The sequence below is a fragment of the Macaca mulatta genome, chromosome 3 (assembly GCF_049350105.2).
Source record: "Macaca mulatta isolate MMU2019108-1 chromosome 3, T2T-MMU8v2.0, whole genome shotgun sequence".
Lineage (NCBI taxonomy): Eukaryota > Metazoa > Chordata > Mammalia > Primates > Cercopithecidae > Macaca > Macaca mulatta.
This window is the reverse complement of record NC_133408.1, coordinates 2,582,129-2,599,275: the sequence shown is the minus strand read 5'-3', so window position 1 is coordinate 2,599,275 and position 17,147 is coordinate 2,582,129. Positions and strand designations below refer to the sequence as shown.

The 17,147-nt window shown below is 54.1% G+C and overlaps 2 protein-coding genes and 1 pseudogene across 21 annotated transcripts in view; 1 reads left to right on the top strand and 2 right to left on the bottom strand.

The window, feature by feature from the left end:
* ITGB2 (integrin subunit beta 2) overlaps positions 1–11,237 on the bottom strand; it is a 47,380-nt gene extending 36,143 nt beyond the window's left edge. For 5 of the 18 annotated variants that reach the window (XM_077995527.1, XM_077995524.1, XM_077995525.1 and 2 more), the window contains exon 1: positions 10,866–11,060. The gene's annotated coding sequence lies outside the window, so the exon portion shown is untranslated. Of the gene's footprint in view, positions 1–7,627; positions 7,788–10,844 lie in introns of those variants that run through there. The other 13 variants (XM_077995514.1, XM_077995510.1, XM_077995526.1 and 10 more) reach the window with 8 other exon arrangements.
* SLX9 (SLX9 ribosome biogenesis factor) overlaps positions 5,955–17,147 on the top strand; it is a 51,655-nt gene continuing 40,462 nt past the window's right edge. For both annotated transcript variants that reach the window (XR_013414831.1, XM_077995673.1), the window contains exon 1: positions 5,955–6,110. The gene's annotated coding sequence lies outside the window, so the exon portion shown is untranslated. The remainder of the gene's footprint in view (positions 6,111–17,147) is intronic.
* On the bottom strand, positions 13,754–16,775 carry LOC100427514 (uncharacterized protein encoded by LINC01547-like; annotated as a pseudogene). Its single transcript, XR_013414836.1, has 3 exons — positions 16,564–16,775; positions 14,637–14,899; positions 13,754–14,115 (listed from the first exon to the last, which is right to left on the bottom strand). The product of XR_013414836.1 is annotated as an uncharacterized protein encoded by LINC01547-like (transcript).

The following is a 17,147-nucleotide window of genomic DNA, read 5'->3' as shown; positions in this document are numbered from 1 at the left end:
AAAGAAATGGAAAATACACATATGTGCTAGAAAATACTAACGAAGATACCACATAACGTCAAAAAGATATAAATCAAAGCAAAATGCATCCAATGAACAAAGGAAGATGTAACGAACAAGAGTTACCATCCACAAAGAAAGTTCAGCAGTCATAAACCTTTATGTACCGAACTTCAAAATACATAAAACAAAGACTGACAAATATATGAGCAAACCAACACAGCCCCAAACGGCAAATATCTTTAACACATCTCTCTCAGAAATAAACACATCAGGCCAGTCGCGGTGGCTCACACCTGCAATCCCAGCACTTTGGGAGGCTGAGGTGGGTGGATCACCTGAGGTCAGGAGTTCGAGACCAGCCTGGCCAACATGGTGAAACCCTGTCTCTACTAAAAATACAGAAATTAGCTGGGCGTGGTGGTGGGTGCCTGTAATCCCAGCTACTTGGGAGGCTGAGGCAGGAGAATCACTTGAACCTGGGACAGTGGTTACCTCTGAAGACAGAGAAGGTTACAGGCCTGGGAGATGGAAGCAGAGGGCTTCAGTGTTCTATTAAAGAGTTTTCTTTACTAAAAAGGAAGAAAAAGTTATGGGCAAAGTCAGGCAACATGTTAAGATTTGACAAGATGAGAGGTAGGAGTCTAGGCATTGGTACTAGCGCTCTCCATGCTTTTCTGTGTTCTTAAAATAGTTTATATCTTTTTTTTTTTTTAAAGGAACTAGAAGGAAGTGACTGCAAATGAGCAGAAGGATCTTTTAGGGGGTGGAGATGCTCTGAAATTAGATTGTGGTGATGATTGCACAACTCCGTAAATTTTCTTTTTGTTGTTGTTTCTTTCTCTCTTTTTTTTTTTTTAACAGAGACTAGGTCTCGCTATGTTGCCTGGGCTAAGCTCAAACAATCCTTTCCCCTGAGCCTCCCAAAGTGCTGGGATTATAGGCGTGAGCCACCACCCCCAGCCCACAGCTCTGTAAATTTTCTAAAAATCATCATAAAATTGTACACTGAAAAAGAGTGAGTATTGGCATGTAACTTCTACTTTGATGATGCTGTTAAACAATAAAATTAAATTCAAGATATTTAGAAGAACAAAAAGCTCCAGTAGCTTCTAGTCCCAGCTAAGACAGAGTAAGTGGAGTGCACTCTATGTCTGTCACCAAGCACAGCTAAGACACCACACGGAATAAAATAATAGCAGACAGACTGTGGAGAGAAATCAAAATGTGAGGGTGGACTGACAGCGTGGTCGTGATCAGTGTCCTGCCTCTTGCCCTTCCCTGTCTCCTGGCTTTGATGTGCAGCAGTCTGAACCTCAAAGTAGCACAGTGAGTACGGCCAAGAGAAACCATCCTTTCTGGTCAGTGGTCTGGAAAGGGGTTGCCCCAGAGGATGAAGAGAGTTGGGGGAGATGTGCTGTTTTCCTTCTCCTGCTCTTGTCCCAGAAGCAAACCCCTGTCCTGAAACTGCACTCCCAAAGTGGCGATAGCAGCAGCCACAGCAGCAGAAGCAACTGCAGGAGCCAGCAGGAAGCATATGACAGTGTCCAGAGGAAGCATGTGACATGCCCGGAGGAAGCATGTGACATGCCTGGAGGCGAGGACCAGGAAAGAGGGCTCCTGGAAAGCCACAGAGTATGAGAAACCAATAAGGAGGGGCTCAAGAGAGGCATCCCATAAAGCTGTGTACAAAGTTCCAGACTCAGCCCTGAACCAAACCTGTGTGGAAATGACCCCAAAGAGCAAGTCGAAGGCTTTGAGAATTGAACCATGGGGTAGACCACTGACTGCCAAGGTCGCAGACTGGCCTCGGGGATGCGAGTGTGAGCCAGATGCAAATATGACACACAGACTTTGAAAACTGAACTCATGGCTCACGTCTGTAACTCAACACTTTGGGAGGCTGAGGTGGGCAGATTGCTTGAGCTCAGGAGTTCAAGACCAGCCTGGAAAACATGGCAAAATCCCGTCTCTACAAAAAATACAAAAATTAGTCAGGTGTGGTGGTGCATGCCTGTGGTCCCAGCTACTCAGGAGGCTGATGTGGGAGGATAACTTAAGCCCAGGAGTTCAGGGTATGGTGAGCCAAGATCATGCCACTGCACTCCAGCCTGGGTGACAGAGTAAGATCCTGTTGAAAGAAGAAAGAAAGGAAGAAAGGAAGGAAGGAAGGAAGGAAGGAAGGAAGGAAGGAAGGAAGGAAGAAAGAAAGAAAGAAAGAAAGAAAGAAAGAAAGAAAGAAAGAAAAGAAAGAAAAGAAAGAAAAGAAGGAGAGAAGGAGAGAAGGAGAGAAGGAGAGAAGGAGAGAAAGAGAGAAAGAGAGAGAGAAAGAGAGAGAGAAAGAGAGAGAGGAAGAGAGAAAGAGAGAGATAGAAGGAAGGACGGAGGGAGGGAGGGAAGGGAGGGAGGAAGGAAGGAATGAAGGAAGGAAGGAAGGAAGGAAGGAAGGAAGGAAGGAAGGAAGGAAGGAAGGAAGGAAGGAAGGAAAAATAAAAAAATAAAAACTGAACTCACATGGGAACCACAGCCCACAAGAGGCAGGTCTGGACTTGTCATCTAACTCTAACCAGACTGACTGCTAGCAAAACAAAAAGATCATTGCTGTCCAGAGGATTTTAGTAGAATCCAGAGTCTTATTAAATAATATTCAAAATGTCCATGATACAACCGAAAAGTACTCAAACAGCAACAAAGAAAACCTTGAGAACTTGTAAGAGAAAAGATAACTAACAGATGCCAACTCTGAGATAATCCCAATGCTGAAATGATCACATGGAGCATTTAAAACAGCTGTTATAAACATGTTCCATGAAGTAAAGGCAACAACTCTTGAAACAAATGCAAAGGTAAAAATGTTTAGTAAAACTATAGAAGCTACAAAAAATTAAAAATGATAAATACAGTAACAGAAATTAAACAAAAATTCAGTGAATGGGATGGGCTCAATAGGAGAACAGTGAAGACAGAGGAAAGGGTGAGTGAACTTGAAGACCAATAGAAATTATTCAATATACATGACAGAGAGGGAAAAAATAGACAAACAAACAAGAACAGCACCTCAGAGACCTGTGGAATCATATCAGAAGGTATAACATTTGTTCACTGGAGTCCCAGAAGAGGAAGAGTAAAAGATTGGCACAGAAAGAAGTATTCAAAGAAATAATGACCGAAAACTTCCCAAATTTGGTAAAAACATGAATTTATAGATTCAAGACACTCAGTGAATTTCCAAAAGATAAACTCAAAATAAACCAAGCCTATATGCACCATGTTAAAACTGCTGAAAACCAAAAGTAAAACACCTGAAAAGCTTCAACAAAAAATGATATTCCATAGAGAGAAACACCCATTTGAACTGCACATTTCCCATCAGAAACCATGGTGGCCAGAATACAATAGAACAACATTTTAAAGTGCTTAAGGACAAGAAATGCCCACCCATAATTCTATATCCAGTGAAAGTGTTCCTCACGAATTAAGGAAAAATAAAGACATTCTCAAATGAAGAGAAACTAAGAACATTAGACCCCAGGAAACATGCTCTAAAAGGAATCTGAGGCAGAAGGGAAATAATACCAGAGGGCAACTTGGAAATTCAGAAATGAAGAAAGAGCAACAGAAATGGTAAATATCTGGGTAAATAGAACAGATTACTTTCCTCCTCTTGTATTCTTTAAAATATGTTGAGAACAAAAATTATATCATTGGTGGGGTTTTCAATGTACATAAATGCAAAATATGTGACAGCTACAGCAGAAAGCAACGGCGGTTGGAATTTCTACAGTTGTGACATTTCTCTACGTTTTACTTGGAGTGGTAAAATACTAATTTTATTATAAGTAGACAATGAAGTGTTTCATATGTCTATTGTAATTCCCAGAGCAATCGCTGAAGCCCGATATAAAAACAGGCCAGTGGAGGGAGGCCGGGCGTGGTGGCTCATGCCTGCAATCCCAGCACTTTGGGAGGCCGAGGCGGGTGGATCATGAGGTCAGGAGTTCGAGACCATCCTGGCTAACACAGTGAAATGCTGTCTCTACTAAAAATACAACAACAACAACAAAATAAGTAAAAATTAATAAATAAGTACAAATAAATAAGTAAAAAAAAATAAGTAAACATAAATAAGTAAAAATAAATAAGTAAAAAAAAAAAGGTGCCAGTAGTCCCAGCTACTCCGAAGGCTGAGGCAGGAGAATGGCGTGAACCCGGGAGGCGGAGCTTGCAGTGAGCCGAGATGGCACCACTGCACCCCATCCTGGGCGACAGAGTGAGACTCCATCTCAAAATATAATAAATAAATAAATAAATGAAAAGAGGCTGGTGGAGGGAGTGGAGGGGAGGGGTAGGGACTCTGGGGCTTCCCAGAGCCGTGACCTTGCTGTGGGAGGACCAGGCCTCCATTCTGGGGACTCAGCACTCCTCTCACTGTCACCCATCTGATGTGCCTATCGCACACGGCTGGAAGTCAGAGGCCGTGCACGTTCTTCTTTGTGGAGACAAGGGAGTAATTGGTGCATTTACTGTAAAAATATCAGGTGTGGCTGCACGGAGTGAAAATCACAGGCTCCAAGGAGCAGGGAGGCCTGCTGCCCTGCCCTCTTGCTTTGATGAGGAAATGGCGACCGCAGAAGGAAGCGTAGCAGCACCGGCACCCGTGGGGCCACGCCGGGCTGCTTCCCAGGGCCCTGCCAGCTGAGCGGCTGCAGGAGTGGGTGGATGCTGATCCCAAGCTAGGAATGAGGAGTCCAGCCCTAAGGGCCGAGGGAGTCAGGTGGGTGAAACTAGCCACATGTCCGGGTACAACTGCTCAGGGTTTCTCATCTGCTCAACCACTGAACGAGGTTCTGAAGCCGGGTGTGAGTGAGCAGAACTGGAACAGGATTCTGAGAACAATCTTTTCCCTCGAGTCAGCCCAGAAATTCCATTTGCAGTCGCCTTCACTTACATCTTCCAGAAAACCACCTGATGTCATCAGGGGTTGGTTGAGCCGTTCCCTGTGCTGGCCTGGCAGAGCTGCGTGCTCTGAGGCTGCCAACCCTGCACTCCAGAACAGTCCATTGAGTTCAGGAGACAAGCACGTCAGCCATGACACAGGGTGGATGAGAGGGACCCCCAGTGTCCACCCGTGGAGGCAGCGGGGGCAGCCGGCAAGCACAGGCGGGGAAGGAGATTCAGAACCTGAGGGTTGCTCTCCTGCCCTCCCATCCTGGACGCTGGCCTGGGCCCCCAGTTTCCCTTCACCCAGCTTCCATCCCCATAACATGTAGCCCCAGAGCTTGGGAAGGAGGTCTCTCTGTGACAGGTGGGATTCTGGAAGTCTCCACGGAGGAGACCCCATAGGAGCAGGGTTTGAAGGTTAAGAAAGATGCTAAGGATGGAGAGGGCCAGTGGGGAAGGGGTGGTTCCAGGCTCACTTCACAGAGGTGCTAGGGGAGCTGCAGTATTTTGACAACACCGAGGGAAGAGGGTCAGGTCAGTGGAGTTCATAACTGAGATGATGAGAATGGGGTCTACACCAGCCGTGAAGACCCCTGGGGTCTGGCCCCAGCAGATGTCCAAGTGGCAGAAAGCGCCTTCCTGCCTGGAGAGCACCCCCGTGAGGACCCTGGGCACCACTGGGCCACAGCTGCTCCCTCCCAGTCACTCACCACACTTCTCTCTCCCGCCCACCCTCCAACCTGCCTGCAAATTCCCCTGCAACCCAACTCTGGTCTCCTCCCATCCCTGCCCCCACGTAGGCCTATTTTTTCTTTTTCACTTCTTCCCCCCAGTGACTTCCTTCTACAGTGTTGATTCAGCTCCCTTTGCAGGCGAGTGAGGCCCTTTGCAGGCGAGTGAGGCCCTTTGCAGGCGGGGCCGGGGGCGGGGGCGGGGAGAGGGCTGCAGGCAGTGCTGGCGGAGGGGAGGAGGTGACACACACTCCCTGGAGGCGAGTGGGGAGGGCATGGGGCAGGAAATGGAGTTGGGTGCCCCAGGTGGGGTGCTCCAACGAGCTCTTTCTCACGGGATCCTCCACAGATTCATACAAACAGGCCGACCACCAGGGCTGGTCTCAGGCCACCCGACTGGGTTCATTGCAGAAATGGAGATCTGCCCTGGGCAGCCAGGTGAGTGTAGGAAGGAGGCAGGGGTGCAAGAAGCTGGGGGCAGCCTCCATCCCCCTGTGGCCTGGGTGGGCCTGTGCTCCCCCTGATGCAGCTTCCCACGCTGGGATCACAGTTCCTCCCTCCTCTGCCTTCCTCTGCGTGGCGTGGCTCCTCCTTGAGAGAGGGAGATGAGGATGTGGCATTCTTGCTTCCCTGACTCACCCAAAGGAAGATTTCACAGCCCCTGGCAAGGGCTGCCAGACAGGCTCACCTGTCATCCCCTGCCCAGGGACAGACTGACTGGTAGCCTTGGCTGGGTGGTGGGGGGGGAGTTATGCTGGGGGGGGAGTTATGCTGGGGCAGGGGGAGTTATGGTGGGGGGGGAGTTATGGTGGGGGGAGAGTTATGGTGGGGGAGGAGTTATGCTGGGGGGGAGTTATGCTGGGCGGTGGGAGTTATGCTGGGGCAGGGGGAGTTATGCTGGGGGGTAGTTATGCTGGGGGGGAGTTATGCTGGGGGGAGTTATGCTGGGGAGGAGTTATGCTGGGGGGGAGTTATGCTGGGGGGGAGTTAGGCTGGGGGGAGTTATGCTGGGGGGGAGTTATGCTGGGGGGGTTATGCTGGGGGGGAGTTATGCTGGGGGGCAGTTATGCTGGGGCAGGGGGAGTTATGCTGGGGCAGGGGGAGTTATGCTGGGGGGGAGTTATGCTGGGGGAGAGTTATGCTGGGGGGGAGTTATGCTGGGGGGGAGTTATGCTGGTTCGGAGGGAGTTATGCTGGGGCGGGGGAAGTTATGCTGGGGGGGAGTTATGCTGGGGGGGAGTTATGCTGGGGGTGGAGTTATGCTGGCAGGGGAGTTATGCTGGGGCAGGGGGAGTTATGCTGGGGGGGAGTTATGCTGGGGCAGGGGGAGTTATGCTGGGGGGTAGTTATGCTGTGGCGGGGGAGTTATGCTGGGGGAGGAGTTATGCTGGGGGGGAGTTATGCTGGGGGGGAGTTATGCTGGGGCAGGGGGAGTTATGCTGGGGGGGAGTTATGCTGGGGGCGGAGTTATGCTGGGGGGGAGTTATGCTGGGGGGGAAGTTATGCTGGGGGGGAGTTATGCTGGGGGAGAGTTATGCTGGGGGGGAGTTATGCTTGGGGGGGAGTTATGCTGGGAAGGGTCTTCCAGGCCCCCTGGGTGTGGGAAGATGTTCATTGTTCAAAGGAGATGGAGCAAGGAAAACAGTTAAGCAATGATGGACTCCGGGGGAAAACCAGAGGGGAAGAAACTATAATTCCAGTCCGTCCACATGGCCTAGCAGTGAACGACAGTTCATGGTCAGAGCAAAAGCACCAAGCCGATTGAAAGCAGCTCGAATGCGGTGGGGCAATGGGAGGTAATGCCCTCATCTACCAAAACGAGGTGTGCCACCTTCACAGACCACTAAACCTTCTTCCTCCACCCACCTCCCCACCCTACGAAGGCGAAGGCTGGCTGACCAGAGAGCAGGGCTCCCGAGGGTCAGGTTGGGTCAGATCGGGTGGGTGCCCTTTACCCTAACCGAGGCTCTGCCCCAGACTGGGGGTCCACTTGCCCTCAAAGCATGCCACTCTTCTTTCTGATACTTGACATTTTTCCTTTCCTGTTCAATTCATGCTTTCCGCCCAAATGGAGCCACGAGAGGACGTCTTTGGGGATGTATCTCCTAGAAAAGTCTGGGCAGTCTTCATTACCCTGGATTCCTGTGACTTGGTTTCCATGGGGGCTTTCTAAGCTCAGGGACCCCAAGCCTCCATCAAATCTAATGACCCGCCCTGTCTCTGAACACATCTGTGTTGTTTCTGAGCCCCTTACCAACCCCCTCCGCAACCCCGCCCACACATTTCCCATACTGAAGGGTCCAGCCCTTAGGCCAGCCCATGCGTTCCCTTCACCCCTGCTTTGTCCCTACCTGGTGGGGAGCTGTCCCTTCTGGGCCCTAGTGTGGCACTTCACACACGAATGTGTCCCGTGGGTGGTATCTGGGGCCTCCCCCTGCAGTGAGGGGGATGACCAATGCACAGAGCTCACTGGGCCTGGGTATGGGCTTGGGTGGCACAGAACACAGAGAAAGTGCTCTGTAAAGGTGAGCTTCGATGTCCCCGCTAGGGAGGAGGTGGGCAAGCTCTTCCCTGGGGGAGGAAGAGCTCTCAATCCAGAGGGATCTGACCAGAAAGGTTCACCCCCCTCCACCCAGGAAGCCCCTGCAGACAGTATGTGTTTTACGCTTCGCTGGCCAAATGGTCTCTGCCACGACTGCTCAGCTCTGCCATTGTGGCTGCAGAGTGGCCATAGACCTTCTGAACGTGAATGAGTATGACTGTTTTCCAATAAAACTTCATTGACAAAATCAGGTGGAGGGCCAGCCTAAGGGCCCAAGTTTGTAGGTCTCTATTCTAGACCAGTGATTCTCTGGAGAGGAATGAGGCGTGGGGAGTGGAGACAGTGTGTGGGAGAAGGGGTGGGACACAGGCACATGGGAATGGTGTGGACATGGAGGACAGTGGAGGCAGGGAAGAGCCAGAGAACCTAAACACTGATGCTGGACCCTGGGCGACCCTAGGTCTCCCCACAGCCTCCTCTCTTAGCCTCTCCCTCCAGTTTCAAAACGACTCCTCCTCTGAGGGGACTCAGGCTCCCCACCCGGCTCCCCAGTTCCCACCGGAAACCCCGAGTGGGTGTTCCAGCCTCTGCCCCACCAGGCCCCGCTGGAAGGCAGCACCGCCAGGCAGGGACCTTTCCTCCCTGCCCCTCCCTCCTCCAGTTCTGGGTCCTGGCCCAGAGATGACCTCTCAACCCAGAGGGACCTGACCAGAAAGGTCCGGCCCCTTCCACCGAGGAAGTCCCTGCGGGCTGGAGGGCAGCCCTCCCTCCTCTCCCTCCCTCCCCTGTGAGTTTTTCTTTCTGATAGAAACAGCAGCAATTCTTTCCACTGGGCCCCAGGGGCCTAGCTGGCCTCTCACACACAGAGGAGCTGGGCAGGCAGGTGGCCCGCATGGCTGGGCCCCACCGAGCTGGCCTCTCACACACAGAGGAGCTGGGCAGGCAGGTGGCCCGCATGGCTGGGCCCCACCGAGGTGGCCTCTCACACACACAGGAGCTGGGCAGGCAGGTGGCCCTCATGGCTGGGCTCCACCGAACTGGCCTCTCACACACACAGGAGCTGGGCAGGCAGGTGGCCCGCATGGCTGGGCCCCAGAAAACCTGGGGTGCAGCCCAAGGCACCTGCTAGGCAGGGGGCTGCACAGCCTCAGGTCAGTTCCTGAAAGGCACCTTTTTCCATTTGTAAATGGGGCGACAGGTCTGCCTCCCAGGGATGAGCAGACAAAGGGTTGGGACTGCAGAGCTTGGGTACATGGAGTGGCAGTGGGGACCGGGGCCCAGAGGTTGCTGAGTGAGGGAAGGCATACGGGCAGCAAGGCTGGTGAAAGTGGCAGGGGCAGAGGGCGGGGTATGGGAACATGCCCATCGAGGCTGGTGAATGTGGCACCGCAGGGGTGGGGAGGGAGAACATGCCCAGCGAGGCTGGTGAATGTGGCACCGCAGGGGCGGGGAGGGGGAACATGCCCAGCGAGGCTGGTGAATGTGGCACCGCAGGGGCGGGGTGGGCGGATGCAATGATGAGCATTTCCTCCCTGGGGCCAGTAGAGCAGGGGTGAGGTTGAGTGGGTCTATTACGCGGATTTGGGTGGGACCCCATGCAGTCACACGTGGGGGATGCAAGGCTGACAGCCTTGCCTGACCCTTTCACACTTTAGCCACAGCAATGCCAAGCCCAGAAAGGCTGCAAGTCCCCAGGGAGAACAGAGGCCCCCGGAAGGGGTGGCCGTCTGGGCTTCCCTGCAGTCCCCACAAGACAGGATCCAGGAGATTTTAACGTGTTAACTTGTTTTCTGACTTTGCCAAATTGCTTATAGTAGCCATGCATTAATTTTATAATCAGAAAAGCATGTTATTATAAATCAAGTTAAATGGCTCCAAAACAAAAGCACCCAGACCCCAGAAGCCTGCCTCTCTCTAGCTGGAGAGAGGGACGAAGTGTAAGGAAAACGAACGGAAAGCTGAAAGGACCCCCGGGCTCTGGAATCCGACCCAAGGGTGATGCCGCCAGGGCTATCAGGAAGCGGCTCCGTGCTGGGCGCAGCCGGTCTCCCACCCACCCCAGCACAGCGCTTCCTGAAATCTAGACTTGGCAACCGCAGCCCCCAGCCGCTTCCTCCCGCCCCTCCCCCGCCCTCACCACTTCCTCTCAATGGTCCCTGGGGATTACAGCACGATTATTTTTATCGCAAGAGTTTCCCAATGCGGGAACTCCACAGCCCCAAAGAGTTTGCATCTGAGCTTCCTGCAGCATCCTGGGGCACGGACAGGCGGAACCGGGCCGTCTGCCGTCCCTACACACAGAGGTGCACAGGTGGGGTCCGGCCTCGCCGTCCCAGTTCTCGGTAACCGTTCTCGGAAATTCATTATGGGAATGTGCGGGTTCTGGAGATGCTCAGACCGCGAACAGTACTGCAGGAACCCAAACGATCATTTTTAACCCCAGACATCCCTGAACCAAAGCCAAAGTCTACAATCACTGGGGCAGAGGCCGCCCGAAACCAGCTGTCCCCTCCCGGCCTAGGCGCGCCAGGTCCCCGCCCGGCCGGGGCAATCCCTTGGTCGGACGGTGAGGTTGGGAGTCAACCGCACCCAAGTGCCACCGCGTCCACCCGGTGCAGGCGACCCCCGACGCCCGACGGGCAGCCGCTCACCTTCTCCTGGCCCCGGGCTTCAGGAAAACTGCCCGGAGGTGGCTGGGGTCTCAGGCCTGGCAGAGGCTGGGCGGTGGGCTTCGCGCCTGCTTCAGTCTCCCAATCCGTGGCCCGGGGGATGGAGCCCGCTGCGTGCAGAGGCTGCGGCAGGTCCCAGCCCAGTGCACTGGAGCGTGGCGCCTCCTTCCCTGAAGTGCCCCCCGGGCACGAGGGTGAGTCTCCAAGGAGGAAGCCGCCTCCCCTCCCCCGCTGCCCGGAGCTGCTCGGAGCCTCCCCCGCCGCGGACACCGTGATCCTTCCCCCACCCTGACCCCGACCCCGGCCGTATTCCGTTGCATTTGCTCCCTGCCAGCTCCGGGGCCACCACTGAGCAAGTGCTGTGAGTAGGCGCTTCCTGGAGCTTTTCCTGTGGGTTCTCAGAAAAACCCCATGGCGTCCCCATTGTAGAGACGGGGAAACTGAGGCTCAGAAAGACCAGAGCTTGCCTAAAACCTGCGGCCCGAGGCGGGCAGGGTTTCCAGGCTCCGAGCCTGGCCGCTCCCTGGGGCGCGCGAAGGGAGCTTTCCTTCCCCGGGAAAGGCCCGGGCCAGAGACCCGCACGCAGACCCGTCGGGGGTTGCGGGGCGAGAGTGGGCTGGGGAGGGCTGGGAGGGCGTCTGGGGCCGGGTCCTCCAGGCTGGGGGCCGCGAGCTCCGGGAAGGCAGTCCTGGCCTGTGGATGGGGCCGCGCGTGGGACCCGGCTGGGCGGCCTCGGAAGGCGTCCAGGCTGCGGGAGCCGAAGGAGCGGCCGTGCGGGCGCCAGCGCCGTGGGTGCAGGTCGCCGCCCCTCCTAAGGGGCAGCCGGTGCGTTTGGTACCCGGGAGCAGAGCCCGCGCCTCCCCGGGGTCTCACTGGGTCTCCCGGGCGCCGAGTCTGAAGCCCCGACTCCGCAGAAACCAGGGGCGGCCGCGGGGAAACAGCGCCCTCAGGCGACTCGAGAAAGGGTCTGAGGAGCCCCGAGAAGGACCTCGCGCATCCCCGCTGGGCTCCGACCGTCTGCGTTCGGTGCGGGACGGCCCAGGCCGCCAGGACCCCCACGCACAGCTCAGTCTGCGGGCGCGACCCAGAGGCCAGCAGCAGAGGACGGGGCCAGGGTCAGGGGAGGACAGAGAGGGAGGGGAGGGCGCTCAGGGGAGGTCAAGACCACCGCTAGCCTTTCAGGGTCATGGCCTGGCCCCCCATCCCAGGGGAAGCGAGGGGGGCTCTGTGAGCAGAGGGGCCGGGTGGAGAAGGCGCTGACAGCCAGGGGCGGGGCAGGAGCCCAGGTGGGGACTTGGGGGTGGCTGAAGGGACCCTTGGGCTGCAGGGATAGGGAGGGGAGCTAGGAGTGTGGCTTGGGCAGGTGCTGGGGGACCGTGGGTGCCCTTTATTCTGAAGGGGAATGTGCTGTCCGAGTCCCCAGGGACCTAGAAATCCATTTCAAGATTTTCAGGAGTTTCAGGTGGAGACAAAGGCCAGGCCCAGGTGAAAATGTGGCAGTGACAGAGTGTGGGGAGAGAACCAGGAGAGAGGAGGTCCCCGAGGCGGATGATGGGACAGAGACAGGGGGCCAGGATTTTTAAAACGCATCTGAGATGCGTTTGGCAGCCTCAGTGTTGTTCTTCTTTCAAGGAGAAAGTGTGGGCAGAAGCCAGCTGTAAAGCCCAGGCTGCCCAGCCTGCACTGGTGGAGCTGACGGAAGGAAGGCCGGGCCGGGCAGAGCCTTCCCTCCCTGTCGCAGAGGTGAGCATGGGAGATCTGGAAGGAGGCAGATGTGCCGGCAAAGTTGAGCCACCTGGACGCTAGGGCCCCCAGGTGCGCCTTTGAGCCTGGAATCTTTGCCAGGTCATGGCTCCCTGCTACCGAGCACTGGACATGGGCCATGTGCTGGCACTTGGCAGTTACATGACTGACACCGCAATGCCTCACAGGTGACAACTGTCTTCTGGAGGCCTGGCTGGCTGACACTTTGCATGGCTCCTGGAGAAGAAGGATTGAGTGGAGTCCACGGGTCATGGCCATGTCCTGGGTGTCGCCTCTGAGGCAGGGCCAGGCTGGGGCGACGAGGGGCTAGAGACAGGCTCCTGCCAGTTCAGCCTCTAACCGCTGGTCTTCATGCCTAGGAACCCACTGGAGGCTTGTGAAACCACAGGTGGCTGAGTCCTGCATGGGGTCTCTCACTCAGCAGGTCTGGGTGGGGCCCGAGACTGTACCCCACGCAGGGTCCCAGGTGAGGCAGATGTGGCCCGGCGCTGTGTGGCTCTGACCTAGTCCTCCAGCTCAGGCTGGAGCCCAGAGCCTGGCCTTGAGTCAGAGCTGTGACACAGGCAGGCCATTCACCATTACATCTTCCTAGCTCAGAATATGCAGGCAGCCAGGGTTATTATCCACATTCCTCCTCCATGTTCTTCTTTTTGAGAACTTTCACCAGGTATGTCAGGAGCTGGACTCCACCAGGGAGGCTCAAGTGGAAAGCCCTCATCCTTGTCCTCCAGGATACAGGAAAACCTGTGGTTATAATTCCAGTGACAAGAGCGAGCATGTGAGGTGTGGCAAGTCTCACTGTTCAACTGGAGAAATCAGAGACAGCTTCCTGGAGGTGGTGATACCTGGACAGGCTTCTCCACAGGTGGGAAGCGAGTGGGAGGAGCCAAGTGGGATAGACCCATGACGTAGGGGAACAGCGTGTGCAGAACCCACAACCACCCCCACCCTAGGCCCAGAGCTCAGGAAGAGAGCCCGGCCTCTCAGGGGTGACTGCATAGTTCCCTGCTAGATCCCAGGTCTTGCTCTTGGGCAGCTCTGCTGAGACCTCTACGCCTGTCCCAGGCTGCACCAAGGTTTTCTGACTATTGACCCTTGACTCTGAGTTAGGAGTTGCTGTATTTTTACTCAGGGATGGAGGGACACAGCCCCCAACCCCCAGGGAACTGGGCTGGCTCTCCCATGGCTCAGCCCACAGCCCCAGCCCCAGGGATATCCAGAGGATCAGAAAACTCCCTCCCTCCTTTAAAGCAGCTATTGGCAGAGTCCGTGGAGCTCTTGGGGGCCGGGAGACAGGCAGGGAGCCCACCTGGCAGGCAGAGGCCCATGGGGGAGGGTTGATCTTTGATCTTCCTCTGATGGCCTAACAGGAACTGTGAGCACCCAGCCGCTCTCTGGGACGTCTCGGGGCAGGGAAAGGGCTGAAACTGATGCAGCCACGGCAGCATCCCCTCTCGTAGAAGTGGTCCTGAAACAGAGATGTGGTCGGGGGGCAAGCTGAAAGCCATTTCTGAATGACGCCTCCTACTGACCTAGAGCCAGTACACACCGCTCCAGGGACAGAGAGGAGAGAGCAGGAGACAGTCCAGGGTAGAGGCAGGCTCGGAGTCCATGGAGAGCCTCCCTGGGGCAACCCCTGCATCTGCAGGGTCCAAGCCCAGCACTGGCTCTGCAAGGATCCGGCCACTCATACTGTGCCCCTCCAGCATGGGGCATCTGTGGGTCTCCCTGAAGGTGGGCACCTGGGCGGCCTTCCTGAGGGGTCCGAGCATCCCTGCAGGTGTCAGTGATTCCCTCTGTCCCTTTCACCACTGGCCATGGCTGGGGCAAAGCAGCACCATGTGCTTTGGTTCTGGACAGCTGAGGTACCACGAGGCCCAGCATGTCTGCAGGGGCCTCTCCTAGCCCCCTCTCTGCGTGCTGAGGCTTCACCTTGTTGATCAGAAAGAGGCAACAGAATCCAGAATGAGAATGCAACGTGTCACCTACCAGCCCCAGCCCCTGGGGTTAGAGTGTGGACTCGGAGCTTCTGTCCAGCAGAGGCCCCTGATGTTCAGCTGCACCGGGACAGCCGGGCAGGGTGTCTCCTGCAAGGTCAGCTGCAAGGCTGGGGCTGGGGTTTGTAATCGCTGTCATCTCTTGGCCCGCAGGGTTCTCGCACATGCCGCTTTGGTCCTGATGCGCAGGACCCAGGTCTCTCATGAGACCAGTGTTTCCCCCATGAGGCCTGGAGAGGAGGCTTCTGGCCACTCCTGGGTACAACAGGAAGGGAGCAGCAGGCCTGAGCTTTTTATATACACCAGCTGCCAAACATTTCACCGTGAATTTCCTGAGACTTCTCTCTTTGGAAAGCTTCTGTTTGTATGTATTAGGCAATGCGCATGCCACCATGTCAGCTACAGCAGGAGACAGGGAACAAGCCACATGGGAACTGATGGAGCCACGGCCACATCCAGTGTCCTCTGCAGCCGCTATGGAGTGCCAGGGGGAGTGAGGGGCAAACAGTAAGATCTTTATGATGTGAGAGAAGCCAGGTGTGGATCAGGGAAGTTGGTTTAATTGGTATGAAGAACAGGATCACTATAAAATATTTTCTCATAGATAAAACTCTCTTTGTATAAAAGTCTCTAGAATGGCGACAGGAAACCCGTAATCATGATTTCAAGTGGGCAGGGAACTAGGGTCTGGGGTCGGGGAGGAAGGGAAACTGTTAGCTGTAAACAGCTTTTAGGACGTTTCCATTGGGATCGAAGGGTGGCTGACTCTGTGACTTTGACGTGAGAATCACTTCTACCTCAGGCACTTGAAAGACGGCACTGGCAAGAGCATCATTGAATCTCTCCTTTTCCTCCTGAAGACAGGAGATAAAAATGCCCATGTGAAAGATGCCTTCCCGGCCAGGTGCAGTGGCTCACACCTGTAATCCCAGCACTTTGGGAGACGGAGGCGGGTGGATCATGAGGTCAGGAGTTCAAGACCAGCCTGACCAATATGGTGAAACCCTGTCTCTACTAAAAATACAAAAATTAGCCGAGCGCGGTGGCAGGTGCCTGTAATCTCAAGCGATTCTCCTGAGGCACGAGAATCGCTTGAACCTGGGCAGCAGAGGTTGCAGTGAGCCGAGATTGCATCACTGCACTCAAGCCTGGGTGACAGAGTGAGACTGTCTTTAAAAAAAAAAAAAGAAAGAAAAGAAAAGAAAGACTCCTTTCCCGTACCGGGCAAAGAAATATTCCTTTACAGGGAAGCACATCATAGCCGACAGAATTCTGTACAGACATTGAAGTAATTAAAGTAATTCCTGTTGTTCTCAAGCCTCCCCACATGGTTTACTTTTCCACAACTGCCTCTTTGTTCAACCTCTTGCAAAAACACATAGGTTTCGTCACTTCTCTGGGTCTTTGCTTCCTTAGGAGGGTTCTGTGTCACATGAAGGTGACATTAAATTTGTATACATTTCTCCTGTTAATCCATCTGATTTCAACTTAGTTCCCAGGCCCAGCCAGGACCCTAAGAGGAGGAAGTAGATATTTCCCTCCCCTACAGTATCATACACATGTTGCTTTTTTAAAAAAGAAAATCTGGGGCCAGATGCAGTGGCTCATGCCTGTCATCTCAGCATTTTGGGAGGCTGAAGTGGGAGGACTGCTTGAGCCCAGGAGTTTAAGACCAGCCTGGGCAACATAGGGAGACTGTCTCTGCAAAAAATAATAATAATAAGAAGTAAATAAATAAATAAATTAGCCAGGTGTGGTGGCACATGCCTGTGTTCCCAGCTATTCAGGAGGCTGAGGTGGGAGGATCACTTGAGCCCAGGAGGTCACCGTTAGTGAGCTATGATTGCACCACTGTTCCAGCCTGGGCAATAGAGTGAGACCCTGTCTCTTAAAAAACTTTTTTAAAATTAATTAGTTACCTGATTAACACAGTTCCTTACTGGTGAGGGATTCTCTACAGTGGTCCTTCCGCAGCGCCACCCCATACATGAATGGCTTCTTTTGAAGCTTCCACCTTTGTACAGGTGAGTCTTTGTCTCTGTCTTACCCTGCTTTGTGCTGCCATAACAGAATACCACAGACTAGGTAATTTACATAATGAACAGAAATGTATTGGCTCATGGTTCTGGAGACTGGGAAGTCCAAGACTGAAGGGCTGACAACTGGCAAGGGCCTTCTTGCTGTGTCAACCCCTGGTGGAACAGCAAAGAGAGGGCAAGAGCGTGCCAAAAGGGGGACAGACTAGTCCTTTTATAAAAAATACTTGAATAACAAACCCAGTCCCATGATAACAACATTAACCCATTCCTGACGGTAGAGTCCTCATGGCCTAATCACCTCTTAAAGGTGCTACATCTTAATACTGGTATGACGGCAATTAAATTTCAACATGAGTTTCAGAGGGGACCGGCATTCAAACCATAGCAGTCTCAAATACTGGGCTGGCCGTGGAAGAGGAGGCTGATCTTTAAATCACATAGATTTTTTCTTTTTTTTTTTTTTT